Below are 11,202 nucleotides of genomic sequence, written 5' to 3'. Positions count from 1 at the left end.
CGTATTGTCGTATTCTAATCCTGTCCATCGTATTAGTTAATAAACTGTGCCCTGCGTCTAGTTTCATCAGTACAGGAACAGATGCATATTATACTCACCCAAGAATTGCGGGCGGCCGTTGCGCAATGCGAATACCATACTGCGCGCGTAGTGTTAGCACAATCAAAGGCTGAAACCTGTCGCCTTGGGCAATTTGTGTAGCTGCAAGCAAGCGTGCTTGTTCTCTACGGGCTCTACGGGCCTTTTCTGCGTGTAACAGCCTGCTGTGACTTATCACTGAACCGCGAGCGCAGCACTATCCTACAGCAGGAACAGACTCAGCGCAGCTGCGGACATGTTGAAATTTATTGTGAGTATCAGCGCGTGCGTGGCGTTGCACGCGCACTCAAATGTCTTGGTGCAGCAGCGTGCACATGCACACTGCGCGACATAGCTTTACGACCTTGAAATACATTCACCGATATCTGGCATTTATTTTGTCCGTCGTTAAAGCACTATGCCGGATACTGTAAATAATTTCTTTAAAAAGTTATCGTACAAACTTGGGGCTTCAGTTATGTTTCCTTCTGTTGTGTCGGGGGCGGCGCTACTTTACGGTGCTATTTTGGTCTCGTCAGCGGTGATTCGAGCATAATCTATTACAAACTTTTACTAAATAGTAAAAACCAGTCAAAAGACGAAGGACAGAGAAGAGACGTGGGCTCTCTTCTTGATAAACCAAGTTTTCAGATATGTGGACGATTCTTGATTATTTAAATCTTTCACCGAATGACTTCTTGCCTGTCGTAGTAGATCAGGTCTTAACGGTTTTTAAAGCTTGCTCGAGTGCACTTTGCTTTACACATGGACTGCATTCTAACCACTCGATTAGATTTTAGAAATTGAACTAACTTTTCTTGACGATGGCATGTGTGCTGGTGCTTCTTGCCTTGGAGTAAGAAGGCTTGGTACCGTACTTATCCGCACACTCAAAAAGTCGTTAAGAGAGGGATTGCTGCGAATTGTTTTAGTAATACCTTGCAAAAGAGTTGCCACCACAGCATAAAATCAAGTTTGGACAACCAGTTCGAGCGTTTGGTTGCCGCTGATTTCCCAAAAGCGCTTTTGAACGCAGTGGCAGAAACGTTGCTGCAAAAAATTAAGAGGCGAGAGAGAAAAAGGGCTGACCCAGTGATGCCCTATGTACATAGGGTTTCTCACAACGTCAATAAAGTTGCTGCGAGGCAGGGCGTTAACGTTGTTTTTTCTGCTCCATGCAAACTTTCAGGCCTTTGTTCACGTGTTGCGCGTGGCAGAAATAGACCCCCCGCGTGTCATGACAATGGTTGCATTTCTTGTGCGACACGTGTGGTGTACGAGCTTCCGCTGAACTGTGAAAAAGTTTACATCGGTCAAACAGGCCGGTGTATTAATGAGAGGCTGCGAGAGCACTACAATTCTTGGAACACTCTGATGGAGCAAATTTGCCGCGCCATTGTCGAGAATGCGGCTGCGTCCCGCTTTTTTCTAATGTTAAAACTTGGTAGAGGCAAGGGCAAGACGGAGTGTGAAATTCTCGAAGCTTACCATATCAACATGCAAGGGGATAATTGCATCAGTTCTACCTCCATCTCACTGATGCAGAAGGAACTAAGTTTCCTATCGCACTGGCGTTAGCAACGTGGCCTTTTGCAATCAACATTATTTGTGTGTAGCTGTTGGCTTTTCAGCTGCGCATGCTCGCCTGGTTTTTCCTGGAGACGGGGTTTTTCATAAAGCACAGTTGTTAGTCCAGTCATTGTGTGTGCGATGTCTCTTCTCTGTCGTTCTTCTTATGACTGGTTTTTACTATTCAGTATGTACCAACTGACCCAGATAGCTACTCAACTGCTAACTTTACTAATACATGTCATGCCTTTTTTATGTGTTGCAGCATATATTAGATGTGTTCTATATGCGGCTTATATTTTATATATGCTGATGTGATCGACAAATGCGCCTTCTGTGCGAGCAACGCCTATAACCAAGGTCTTGCCTGTGACTGCAGCCTTCTGATCCTATTGGTATTCTTGCAGATTTCTTTCGGCGCTGGAGTCTACGCGGGCGTGTATGTAGCACGAAACTATCAGGTTTGTACACACACTGAAGGGTCATGGAGGGGCAGTGCTGCATGCGGCACTATGATTGTGCATGGGCTCCTGCCTTCTCTAGTATACGGCCAGTTGCCCGAGAAGTGCTGAGTTATTTGCTTATGTGGTGAAGAGAAAGTTATGGACTAACTAGTCAACAACATGGACTGCAATAACTTCAGCTGTGCAGTGTGTTGGCCATGAAGCACAATTGGGCCCTTGTTAATAAACCTGCTGTGTTCTTTATTTTACAGCACACATTTACAAAACCATTTATAGTCCTTGAACTTTATGAAATCCTTTTGTTCACAATGAACCTCTTAATTAGTGAAACTGCCCAACCAAAGTGGCTAGTTTGCGAATGTGAACAGTATTTAGGCTGTGTGTGGTCATTAGTTCAGACGGCAGAATGGCATATACAGAGAGTAGGGTCAGCAATGGGCATGGGCGGATCCCAGACTTTTTTTTGTGTGCGTGCGGATATCATATACTAACTTTGTTGCTGTCATTGCAGGTGCCCCGTGTTGATGAGCCACAAGAACTCGGCGAAAGATAAAGGACTTCGCTGATCAGTACAGGAAGGCCCCCCTGGTGTCTAGCATTCCAATATTTGTATAGCTCTGGTTCGAACTTCTAAGTTGTGCATTGGATGCAGGCTGTCATTTTCATTTCATGTTGTTCAGTGTTATATGTGCATTAAGTCTACAATAGATGTACATATGACCTCTGCCATTGCTGCAGCTATGTCAAGGGTAGACAGTTGTAGAGAATAATGTTTTATCAACATGTTTGCATCGTGATATTTATTATGAATAGTGATGTGTATTTTCTACTGTGGCTGCCTATACAACAAAAAAAAAGTTCTCTTCACCTGGAGTAGGCATTTCTTGAGGTCTGGGCTTGCTTACTGCAAGCTAATGTGTCCAGATTACTCAAATTTGAAAATTTTGGTTCTTCAAAAATATGCTAGACTGCTTGAAATGTAACTTGTGCACCGAAAGACACACACATCGACTTACTGTTATAAGCACTTATTAGCAAAACCTGAAAATGATACCCAACAATAAACTGTACACAGTGCTTGGTGCCACGAAGGCACGTCTGCAAGATGCACGCCTGTTGAATGTCTGATACGAAACTGCATGATATGTACATAGCACAACTGTAATAAAGGCATACGCCAATTGGTTTGTACATTTTGTCAACTAGTACAGCATTTCATGACAATGAAACAAACAAAAAAAAAAGTTCTATACACCACCTCAAAAAACATAGCTTCTGCACAATGTCCACATACACAATGTTTGGCACTTTTTTCCCTCTGCCTCTGTGCACAAAAAACATGCGCACAATCAGCAGATGGCCGAACAACATTTTCACAAGCTTCTTGCACATTGACCTGGCAAAAAACAGACTGAAATGGTTGCAAACAAACCTTGAGCCAAGTGGCCGAGCAACATGCCACATAGTCGAGATGCATGTTAAGTCCCATTAGGCTGCTTTGTAAACCAGCAATGCACTTGGAAGTGCTTGCACAACATTGGTATAAATACAACTCTATTAAATAAATGTACAATCTATTTCTGCAAGCTTAAAAGTTTGTAAAGTTGCAGAAGAAAACTGGCAAGTATCCAACGACACAAACACCATTGACAGGTATGCATGACTAAAAAGACAGCCATAGGAAGTATGCCAGCATTGATAGCTTGTCAAAAGAGAGTGGTGATCATAATTCACAGTATGATGAAAGTGACTCAAGCATTCTAAAATATGACTTCTGCAAGGGCCCAAAATTGCCCTATGTTAAAACAATAAAACAAATGCTCCTAAAGTCCACAGCAATAGCATTTTTGTGCTGCTACATAAAAAGCCATGATCACTAAAAGGCATGAAAAAATGAACCATTTTCATCAAGTTAAACAAGAAAACTTGAAAATTCGTAATTGTCTCTGTCTGAGAGGAAAGCAGATAGGTTTGGTGGACTTGGATTTACTCTTAAGCCGCAGCTGCCATTTCACATTTATCTTCATTGTGCCGATCCTTCACGCCTAGCAACACGATTCCTGTGTTCTTCTGGCTGGGTGACTTGAAAGAGTCTTTGGCCACATCTCCAAATCTTTTACTCTGCAAGACATAACCAGCTGCCGCGCAATGTCTGTGAACATCTCCTCGATTCCTTGACCAGTTTTACATGATGTGCGGTAAACCCCACTGATGAGGTTGTGGCACTGCTCACAGAAGGCTTCTATATCTGTTTGAGACATAGATGCGCTAAGTCAACTTTTGTTTCCACAGAGAAATATCTTTGCATTCTCGCTAGCTTACGTGTCCAGCAGATGCTGTGTGACAAGATGTGAACGAGTCAGGATTGTCCAGGCTAAAAACCAACGGCTGCCTCGGCAAACTTGTAGTGCTGGACGTGACGGATGCCACACGCTCCATGCCCCCTGTGTCCCAGAGCGCAGCTACAGTCATTCACAATCAGAAAGTATAGTTCTAAAGGAAATATGTATAAGGAATGTGCAGTGATGGCATTCCCTACCCCAGTCAGTGAATTCAACACATTTCACGAGCATGCAGTACACCAAATCCTAAGAATTATATTGCAATATTTCTCAAATGCTTTGAAATTCGAGCACTTCATTGCAAATACTGCCAACCAGCCCTACTAATGGCTAAAACTTTTGTTATGGCAGCAAAATTAATAACAAGTTGCCCTTAAATTTATTTATTTGACAAATTCAAGAACTTGCTGTATTACCATCAAATAAATTTTGTAACAAGGCACTTAGAAACTGTCACAAGTAAGCACAAATCAGACACCAGCACAACTCTTTCCCATGCGTCTGACCTTACTGTGTCACAAGAACGTGATCATTACTGGAACACGCGCACTAGCACAGATGTGTAATAAACCGCCAGTTTTGCTATGCGCTCCACATGCAGTCTTTCACTCAGAAGAGAGAAACTGCATTGCATGGAGCCCTAGTATGCCTGTCCAATAACAGAAAACAGTTGAGGCTCGCAAACAATGCACTAACTGGAAGCTTACCTTGAGTCCCGTCCTCACCTTATAGACTTGTCAAATGGTCTAAACCAAGCGTGGAGCTTCGATCGTTGCTTGCCACAAAAGTTGTTTCGGAACCTACGAAACAGTGACTTTTCTCCCAACGCCGTACTCTCCACATAGAATCACCTTCTGCTCAGGCAGTTTTGTTGATGCCATTGTCAACTGTGAATCTGAAATAAATTATATAATAACCATGAAATGAACACATATTCGAGGCATCCAAACGGTGGCAACTGAGTTCAAAGGCGCAAACGTCGCCGAAATCACATAAGTAACTCCCTAAAAGAGAGACCTATCCCCATTCTTTCCAGAATATTTACTACATTATTTTACAAGCACAGAAGACAAACGAGCAATGTGCGGTGGCCTGATGTTCTCAAAAGTATGAAAGAACCCTTTTGGTGACGCCACGAGGGCGAGCTACTACCACAAACGTCTTCTCCTTCCGTTCGGATACTTTCACGCGCCACAACTCCAACTCGCTCGCATGTAACCGTGTAAACACTATTAAAAATTACCGTTTAACTCGGCGACACATACTATACTTACAGAAAAGCCGCCTTAGTCGTTTTTCAGCGGTGATTGTGGCACGACCATGAGACAATATTAAGTGTAGCCGTAAGGAAGTCAGAGCGGACCAAAAACTCAGCGGTGAATACAAACGCAGAAATGAAATCAGTGGTTCTTGTTATGAATTTCAAGCAGTTTGGGTCCGCGATTTGGCAAAGTAACATTTTAACGTAGAACGCAAACCTACGACGACACTGCGCTTTTCTAATGCCATCATCTGCACGCTGGCGCCATCTGTGGCCGGTGATCAAAGCAAGATCACGTGCATCCAGGGCGCGCAATTTGATATTAATCATTTGAGAGCCAAGCCAAACTATTCAGAGGTACATAATTGGTCAGACACGCGGTTAGTCTGATAGATGGCTACGGGTTTGTGAGCTTGCTGGAATTTACTTCATTTATTCGTAGGCTCTTGTATCGCCTACTGTTCCGCCAAGCGCGGCGTATGTAGATAGGCGATCACATACGCTGAATTAATTAGTCGGAAACCCTAAATAAAGATGAGATATTCGAGAGATATTCCAGTGATTTCAGAATTATCCTAACCACAGTGGCGACTATTTCAATGGTTTCAACTTTCCAAATTAAGTCATTTATATGAAATTACGCTAAAAGCTTTTTTAATTAAGGTAGCTACAAGGTAGATGTCGCCACGTGAAGCGTACATTCAGTGCAGTTTATAACCGTTTTGAGATTTTGAAGAGAAACGTGTGGCATTAACGTGTATACCGACAAAGCGACACGAACACCAGTTTCGCATGATTATTTATTTATTTATTTGTAAATACCTTACAAGGCCCCTACATGGGGCATTGAGTAAGGGGGGCATAGAACTTAGTACACAGACACATAAAGTGACAAACTCGCAAAACATCAAGGTCGAAAAACACTGCAGCCAGGTGCACAGCTTAAAATGAAACAATTTTAACATGCAGCTCTGTATTATAACAATAGAAACAGCTCGATAGGTTTGTAAACTATTGTACAACAATGAACGAAAATAGTAGGGAAAGAAGACCAACAGTGAGTATGATTAACAAGGGATAAGCGAGAGTGGAGTGAGTGCCTGAATTTATCGCGGTCAATTTCCTCGACTATGTTATCGGGAGGCTGTTCAGAGACAATCGCGCGTGGAATAGGTGACCCGTAAAATAGTGAGGGATTGTGGGATACGCCGGCTGCTAGCTGCTTCCGGTTCGAGTCAGCGCAGCCGCCGCCACCGCTTCGCCGTTGAATTCCATTGATGCGCTTGCAGTCCGTTCTTCTTTCTGGGGTGCTCGTGCCAAAACCAGTTCTGATTATGAGGCACGCTGTGGTGGAGGGCTCCGGATTAATTTTGACCACCTGGGGTTCTTTAACATGCACTACAACGCAAGCACACGGGTGTTTTCGCATTTCGGTTCCATCGAAATGCGGCCCCACGGCCGGATTCGATCACGCGAGCTCGTGCTCAGCAGCCCAACGCCTTAGCTTACTGAGCCACTTGTGCTTGCAGTCCGGCTTTATCCCATCAAAGATTACCCGCTTGCAGGTGCCTAGCAAAACCATCGTCGGCTGTTCAGCCGTTGGCTGCTCAAATTCAAGCGTTAAATGTGGACGCATGTAACTATACTGCCTTGCAGCAACCCTTGCTGAGTCAGCTGTGCACAAGCATCAAAGGAATGGCTGCCACTTCCAAAACTGTAACAATGCAGAGACCATCCGTGAACAAAAAGAAAATGACGTACAGTGCCACTTATCAGGCGGCGAAGCTGTGTAAGGGCCGACACGGAATGATTACCAAAGTTATTTCTTTCTTAACAGTGACTCAGGCAACCAGAAACTATGTCAGTACTCGCATGCGCATATAGAGGTATTATGAAACGAGGTTTTGCAGCGCGAATTTAAGCGGGACACAGCAAGATACATACATAATACTCGTAACCAACTAGCTCTAAAGTCCCTATATAAGAAAAGTACCACCATCCTTTGATAAACGCCGCTTCTCTCTCTCCTGTATCTCCGATTGGACGATGATAGCGCGCGATTTTTACTTCTTTATATTTTCTTTTTTTCCGCCTGAGAGCCATGTTGAAAGTCCTTGCGCAGCCGCAGTCGCCGCCGCCGGCGGCGGCGCGCGCCCGGCCTGACAGCTTCAACGTGGACTTTCTAGGTGCGCCACCGTCGACTTGGCTTTCGCAACCAAAAAGTAAAGAGAAAAGCAAGCGCTTTAGGAGAGGAGGCGGCGGAGCTAAGAGTAGATGGTGGTACTTTTCTTATATAGGGATTTTAACTAGCCCTCCTCAGCTCCTTCAGCACAGATAGAGATAATGCGCAGCCGTATTATGACGGCGATACGGTCATTGATGACAAAAAAAGTTGTCGCAGTTTCACCTGAAAGGCGAAGCATCAATTGCGATAGCAAACTTGTAGAGAGCTATACGGAGTAATATTAGCTTTATCAGCTGTATAAACTTGGACATGCAGCAGCATCGGCAACAACGCAGAACTGTTGTCGACGCCATCGGCGTTTTGCCCGCGTTCGCTGAAAATGCGTGCGGGTTGGTGACTGTTGCCGGAGCTCTGATATAAATAGGCATGCGTGCCGCAGCTAAACGTCGCCTCCCTTCCCTCCCCCTCCCCCACGGCCTCTCGCTCGTCGGAAGAAGGCGCGTTTGCTCTACATACATGGTGATTGTGAAGGAGAACAGAGACGCCTACTTCTGCAGCCCTTAAGCGAGCACGGCGCAGAACGCGCGTTTGTTCTCCGCCATGCGTTCACTCCCCGTGAAAGCGCGCGCGCCTCGCGCCCTTTCACTCGCACATACAGCGTTCGGCGCGCGGCGACGATTTCTTCTCCAAATGACGTCATACGGAACCTCACGGCGACGGCGACGGCGACGCCGACGGCAGAAATCTGCTTTTGAGTGTCCATATAATTGCTATCGCAAAAAAAAGCGAGAACGTCTAACTACGTTCCACTTCAAATGAACCTAGAGTTTCGACCGAGAAATGGCGTTGACAGCGTGCAAAGTTATCATTTTCAGTGCGCCGTTATAACCGACCATATCGGTTTCTAGCTAGGATCACAGAACAGCATGCACCACTGTAGCATCGTCTCAGCACCCGATTTTCTAAGTAATGCTTCTATACGCTTGATAAATGATCGGATAACGATAACTTTTTCACCTGTCTGACTGACCCGCAGGCAGAGCATTCAGTGACGGTGCGTCCAAGCAACGGCAAATGTCGTAGAGCTAAACCTGACAGAAACAAAAAAGGCCGCCGAAACGAAAACCAGAGTTCCTTTATGAATAAAAATGTATCCTTGCCTTTCTTGGCTCGTCATCGTCGCGCCCATGCAGAGTGAACTGAAACCTAGAAATCAGCTGCATGAATGGTACGACATTGCTAGTCGACAAAGCGTACGGAAAGCTTCGCACGACTGACAGTTGAAACCGCGTAGAAAAACATGTGCGCCAGGCATGCCGCCGATGCCGCGCGTCATCCGTCGAACCGGAAGCTCCGATTGCTCTTTTACGGGTCTCTATTGCGCGATTGACTTCGACTTTCCGGCTGGAGCGCGGCGCCCGCGAGAAGGGCGCACGGCGTTTGGTTTGAAATTTAAGCCTTTTCATCGGCGCGTATAGGGATGTAATACCAGTCAGTAGCGTACCCAGGATCTCTGCCAGGGGGGGGGGGGGGGGGGGGTTGACAGTTTGCCAATACCATCTAAATATAGCACTAATTTCATTTCTTCACTTGCAATTGTCCAAAATGCGCTTTTTGTGAGTGTGCAGACGATTGCGCGTTACATCTTAGTTGCAGTACTCAAATGCGCAAGGAAAGAAAGGGTTAAACAAAAGAGGGGGTTAAGTCGGCCTCAGGGGAGGGGGGGTTACAACGCCGAATCCCCCCCCCCCCCCCCGTCGGTGCGCCACTGATACCAGATACTTAGCAGACACGATCGTTAGCGCGCATTGTATGCACTGCGCTTGTCAGCTAAAATGGCCAGACCGGGTGAGGGGCTCTTTAAGGGCGAGCGAAAAAGTCCAAAGAACGGTCATTGTGCCCCGGGAATGATTTGTACAACAGGACGAGCGTTGTACTCCGTTTGGATGCACCAGACATGCGCTGAGCCTAACACCTAGCAAAAGGGAGCTCAGTGTAGTTTACAGCGGCGGTTAGAGTTGGCGGCATTCATTTGCGGCCGTGCTTACTAGAATACACGCTGCTGCACTCGTTGGTTTTAATATTTTGCTCCACGAGAGCACCATTCTTTCTGATCACTGTGTATCCTGGTGTGCTTGCTTTATGGTTATCTAGTTATACCAAAAAGCTTGTTTTTTCTCTTTGCAACTAGTTTATAAGTCGGGTTCACTCAGACTCACGGTTGGTCTGAGTTTGAGGAAGTGTGAGTCGACTCATAGTGAGTTTGCCGACCTATGCTCAGAAGGAAGGAGCCCGGCGAGGTCAAGGTCACACGCCATCCAGCGCCCAAGCTATCTATATCCAGATAGTCCCTCCGTTCTTCATCAGGTCTCTCATATGTTCCCGCTGTTTTTATCCCTTTTATAATGTACCACTAGGCTAGTTCACCGTTTGCTATCTTTATTTCCGTTAGTTATTATTTGCGTCCTTGAATGTTCAGTTTCGTTATTATTGCAACATCAATTATATGGACATCCAGCGCATTTCTGCCGTCGGCGTCGCCGTGATGTTCCGTATAATGCCCAAGGGCGATAACATCCTCGCCGCGCGCCGTATGCTGTATGCGGGAGTGAAAGCGTGCGAGTGTGAGCTAACAATGGCGCCTCAATCTCACGCGCGCAAGGGAGGAAAGCGGGGAGGAAGCGCGCTGTCTTCCGTCGCGCGCAAGTCACCGGGAGGATGGGAGAGAGGGGGGGGGGCGGCGTTGTATACTCCGGCGGCGCTGCGTATGGCGTGGCCGCGGGGGCCCTATCTGGAAAGATAGCTTCGTGTGCACTTTGTTCTCGCCGCTGAGTTCGCGTTGAAGCGAGAGGCAGCACGAAGGTCAATTCGCTCGCTGCTGCCGCGCTTTCTTACTTCTGATTTTCACAGCGAGTGGTGCGGTCATCGAGTGAGATGTGTTCATGTTGCTTGTGCGCGCGTGACCCTGCTTGTCAATTTTGTTAGTAAGCGAATGTTTACAAGTTTATATACGGCCGATAAAATACTATCCTTACTTTGTATAGCTGTCCGCTACGCAATCGATCCTTCGGCTTCGAGCGAAACTGCGTCTTTCTTTCTGCATGTCTCATAAAAAAAAAATGAAATAAAAGAAGAAAGCCAAATAGCGACGTTAGATACGACTATAGTCATATTTAACTTGTGTTTTTTTTTTTATTTCCCGAGTTCTGCAACCGCATTTATAAGCTACGAATAAAGTCTCGTAAATTTGTGTCGAATATCAAATGCACTCAACTTAATTCCTTGCATAGTCACATCGCCGTA

General features: G+C 45.7%; 1 long non-coding RNA gene and 1 pseudogene across 1 annotated transcript; one reads left to right on the top strand and one right to left on the bottom strand.

Annotated features, from left to right (window-relative positions):
• Positions 1–158: 158 nt before the first annotated feature.
• On the top strand, positions 159–2,667 carry LOC125940018 (uncharacterized). The gene is made up of 3 exons (XR_007463244.1): positions 159–349; positions 2,055–2,108; positions 2,623–2,667. It is a non-coding gene; the product is annotated as an uncharacterized LOC125940018 (long non-coding RNA).
• A 1,489-nt stretch (positions 2,668–4,156) lies between these two features.
• Positions 4,157–5,334, bottom strand: LOC119461685 (ras-related protein Rab-25-like; annotated as a pseudogene).
• Between the last annotated feature and the right edge of the window lie 5,868 nt (positions 5,335–11,202).

This window comes from Dermacentor silvarum, chromosome 1 (assembly GCF_013339745.2).
Source record: "Dermacentor silvarum isolate Dsil-2018 chromosome 1, BIME_Dsil_1.4, whole genome shotgun sequence".
NCBI lineage: Eukaryota > Metazoa > Arthropoda > Arachnida > Ixodida > Ixodidae > Dermacentor > Dermacentor silvarum.
Note: the sequence above shows the minus strand (reverse complement) of the source record. Positions and strands in the feature narration are given on the sequence as shown.